General features: G+C 42.6%; 1 pseudogene; it reads left to right on the top strand.

The window, feature by feature from the left end:
* Window positions 1-1,405: 1,405 nt before the first annotated feature.
* LOC101720819 (serine/threonine-protein kinase 17A pseudogene) lies at window positions 1,406-2,703 on the top strand (annotated as a pseudogene).
* Window positions 2,704-4,783: the final 2,080 nt, after the last annotated feature.

Below are 4,783 nucleotides of genomic sequence, written 5' to 3' on the forward strand. Positions count from 1 at the left end.
GGGATAAGCTGTTTGATCTCTGGCACCAACAATCTTTTCTACAACAAGTCACTGAACTGGAGTTTTTCTCCTGGGGTCATAGCCTGGCACTCATGAGGAGACAGGGAGGGTGAAGAAAAATCCACTAGAGTACTTGTCCTAGCTGCAGAAGGAAGTACAAGGCATGATATTGCCCTCAGAGATCTAGAAAGACAGTAAAATGATAAATGTGCCTAAAAAGGGCAATGCACATTAATTATTTTACTGATACTAATTCCAACACTGTGCTGGACACTGAGGTTACAGAGAAGGCAACGTTTTTCCTTCAAACTGCTTTGGATTGATGGGGAATACAGCTAGGAAAATGAAAATTCATAATGACACAAGGAAGAACATGAACTTAAATTTTGATGTTAAGTACGCCTTGGGACAATTCTTCATTCGTCCATTGATTATGAAGTTGCCAAGGGATTGAACCTACTCTTTTCTCATTTATATCGTATATAGACTTCAGTGTGTGTTCAAATATCAAGATTTTCCATACATAAAAAACGCTAGAAAAAGTGGTCAGCACAACACAGATCCTCAACAAATGAGAGCGCTGGGTTTAGGTGAGGTAACGTTGCAGGTGTGTGTGAAAGTCCTGCGTAGGTGGGGATCCTGGAGGACTCTGGTGGGAGTGAACCTCTTTTCTAGTTCATGGTATGATTTTCTAGCTCTAGGTAGAATTGAGATCCAAGAGATGCCACAATGCTTAGATTTCTACAGTATCCCTGATCTATTCTTTTCACATGGGGGATGCTTAGAAGAAGCATCATGGTTTTATGGTGAACAGGTATTGTCATTAATGAGAAAGATCCTCACAGGGTGAAACTTGAGATTATTAGGACTGATACAATAAACAGGGAACAGAGGATTACTATTTCATCTCACAAATTTAATTGATCTTTAGCTTAAGCACTTGCCAGAGGAATAATAAGGATAATAGTATAACTTTTGCCATTTTATGCTTTCTAGAAGATATTCACATCTTTGAACGCTTTGTTTTCTCACAGCTGTTTAGGGGGAGGGCAACCCAGTCATCACCCCATATTACAGACATAGACATGGTGGCAGTGGCTATAGTGAAAAAAGCACCAAACTAGGCCTCAGATGTCCCTGCTAGGAGATGGTTGCCACCTTGTGCCCTGTGATCTGGGGAAATGCATTTATCTTTTCAGGACATCAGTTCTCTTAACTTTAAATACAGAAATTAGATAATCTCCATATGTTCTACCAAGTTGAGGATCCTGTGATCTTTATTAATAGTTGTGACAAGCTGCTTCTTAACAGTTTCCAGTGATCCTGCCTCCAGATAGTCAAGCTCTTTGTATTCTGCTATCCTTGAGCGTGGGCTGGACCTAGTGGTATGTTTCTAAAAAGCAATATGGCAGCTCTAGAGAAGCCAGGCAGCGGCGGCTCTTTGTCGGCCACCGCCTCAGGCTCTGGTACAGGCAGGCCCACCACCACTGCTCCAGGCTCATGGACTGCTGAGGGAGATCTGTGGAGGTGTGCACCACGCCCTTCCAGGATGGCCACCGCCTGAGCCTGGGCAGGGGAAAATTTTCCGTAGTGAGCAAATATATAAAGAAAGATTCTGGAAAAGAGTGTGCAGCAAAGTTCATGAAAAAAAAAGAAAAGGCCAAGATTGTCGGATGGAGATAATTCATGAGTTTGCTGTACTTGAACTAGCACAGGACAATCCTTGGGTCATTAGTTTACATGAAGTATATGAGACTCCCTCAGAAATGTTCTTGGTTCTGGAATACGCTGCTGGGGGCAAAATCTTTGACCAGTGTGTTGCAGACCGAGAAGAAACCTTTAAATAAAAGGATGTTCAGAGGCTCATGAGACAGATTTTAGAAGGTGTCCACTTTTTACACACTCATGATGTAGTTCATCTTGATTTGAAGCCTTAGAATATTCTGCTGACCAGTGAATCTCCTTTGGGTGACATTAAGATAGTTGATTTTGGCCTTTCAAGACTAATGAAGAATAGTGAAGAGCTTTGAGAAATTATGGGTACTCCTGAATATGTGGCTCCTGAAATTCTTAGTTATGATCCTATCACCATGGCAACAGATGTGTAGACCATTGGAGTGCTAACATACATCATGCTTACAGGAATATTGCCTTTCCTAGGCGATAATAAACAAGAAACGTTCTTGAACATCTCACAGATAAATATAAGCTATTCTGAGGAAGAATTTGATGGTGTATCTGAGTCAGCTGTAGATGTCATCAAGCAACTTTTACTTAAGAAACCTGAAGATCGAGCCACTGCTGAGGAATGTCTTAGACACCCATGGTTGACACCAAGCAATATTCCCAGTCCTTTCAAGGTGAAGGGAACAGTGGGAGCAGCAGACATCCTCCAAGAAGGTGATTCTGTGGCTGAAATTAATGAAGAAACTGAGAAGCCAGAATGTGAGGGACCATTTGTGACTGAGGAGTTAACTGTAGTTACTTCATATACTTTAGGACAATGCAGACAGTCTGAAAAGAGAAAATGGAGCAAAAAGCCATTTCCAAATGAATTAAATTTGAGGAACCATTGCTACAAGAAATTCCAGGAGAATTTCTTTACTGAGCTGTATTTCCCTTTAAAACTTTAAGATTTCTCCATTGAAAATGTTAATATTATTTATGGACCTCTGGCCAAATGTATGTATATTGGAAGTAGATAGCCAGGTAAAACTGACAGAAACAAAAATAATTTTGTAAAAGTTTTGGAGTTAAGTGAATCAAACCAGGTTTATAAAATTTCCAACCAAGGATTTGACAGGTAAAGCTATCTGTTTCTGTGTTCTTTTTAAGAAGAAAGATGTTTGTACCTTTTAACATCCTGTTTCTCTAGAATGAGAACTTGTGTGCAAAGATACTTGTATTCACTTTAAAAATCAAGTAAAAGTGCCAAAATTACACTTCAAAAAAAAATATGGCAAATGCAAGACATTCTGATAATGAGTTACATCTACTGTGTGTCCTCCCTCCTCTCTCTTTCTCTCACACACACTCTTTCTCTCTCTCTCTCTCCTCTTTCTTCACTTCTCTTGCCTCATGTGCTTGCTATGATGAAGCAAGCCACAGAGGTCTACATGGCAAAATACTGAGGGCAGCTTCCAACCTGCAGCCAGTGGAAACTGAAGCTCTCAGTCCACTGATCCAAAAGGTACTGAATTCTGCCAGTGACCACATGAGTGAAGTGGAGGCAGACTCTTCTCCAGCTGAGCCTTGGCATAACTGTAACCCTAACCAGCAACTTGATTGCACCCTACTGAGAGATGCTGGCCTGGTCTTGGGCCTCTGGGGAAGCCATTCCTGGATTCTTGATACACACAGAAACTGAGATAATACCTGATCTTTCACCTTAGAGTTTATTTGTTACAGAGAAACACAGTAGATAACTACCATCAAATACTGAGAAAGAGATAGAGCAGAATTGACCACAGAATTTGTTTTCCTTGATTTTATTTCAACATTTTAAAAAATATTCATAAAGCAGAAGTCAAATGAAATGTATTTGAGAAGGGCTCCGTGGCATTTAGGGCAGAGTTTCAAGTTGATTGGCTGAGCACATTTCTGGGTGTGTCTGGCTGGGACATGCAGATGTGATGTCTTAGTCATTTTGTTGTTGCTGAAACACAGTACCCACCCCCCAACTTAAAGAAGGAAAGATCTATTTTGGCTCACAGTTTCTTCCATAATCTGCCAGCTCTAAGGCAGAAACAGCATGGCCGAGGGGCATAGCAGAGGAAAGCTGCTCAGATTGAGACAGGTGTGAAGTACGTGATTCTCCTATTTTTCCTGTGCAGGCTGGAGGGAGTGTGATTTGGCTGGCAGCTGTTGCCCTTTTCCCTCCCTTTTCACCCCCGGACTGGGACAACTTGCTTCAATGTCCTCCCTGACTATCTAGCAGCCACTCTCCTGTAGTCTAGTCCAGCAGGAGAGCAGTGTGACTATTAGGGCAGCATCTCTCCCTTGCTCCAGCCACTTCAGATGCTACTGTTGTCTTTTTGAAGAAGGGAGAGGGCACTCTGGCTGTGTCTAAGACCAGGAAGGGAAAGCTCTGTGTTAGTGTTAACATACCCAACCTCTACAGCTAGACTTCCACAAGAGTCCCTGGTTTTAGCCCTGTCCCTTCAAGGGATCACTGCAGTAACAGTTGAGGCTGTCCTGGAGCCCTGTTGGAACCATGGGCCTGTATTTGGACCAATCACAGCTCTGTAGCTGTTACATAAGTAACACTCCCTATACATTTCTCCAGTTAGCTGAGGACTCCCTCCAGTGTAATATCCCCCCTGGCAGCATAGGCCCTGTTGAAATAAAGACTCACTTTGGTGGTCCTGTAAACCTGCTTGTGATTTATTTCTCCAGTAGTGTGAAATCCAAAAGTCCTATAAATCTGTTTGGATTTTTGTTCTGAACATTGTGGACAGTAGTCAGTTCCAAGGAAAGAGCAAGAAACTCTAGGGGCTGTTAGCACTGAAAAGCTCCAGAGACCAGGGATCAACAAAAATCAGTGGCAGAGACCAGCACCTGGTAGAGTCAAGCTATGGTACATGGTAGAGTCAAGCTGGCATCGAAAGGCAGTGGCCAGCAGTGGCAGTGACCAGCAGCTGGCTCTATCAACTGTTGGCATCCAGCATTATCTGGTGTCATTCCGTGACATCAGGACGACTAGCAGAGTGGCTGGCAGAGCTGCACTTTGCCAATCACAATTTCCATCTGAATGGACCAAAAGGACCCTAGGCTGATGGGCAAC

The sequence above is a fragment of the Heterocephalus glaber genome, unplaced genomic scaffold, assembly GCF_053883595.1.
Source record: "Heterocephalus glaber isolate CG9 unplaced genomic scaffold, H.glaber_assembly_v1.0 deba00000331, whole genome shotgun sequence".
Lineage (NCBI taxonomy): Eukaryota > Metazoa > Chordata > Mammalia > Rodentia > Bathyergidae > Heterocephalus > Heterocephalus glaber.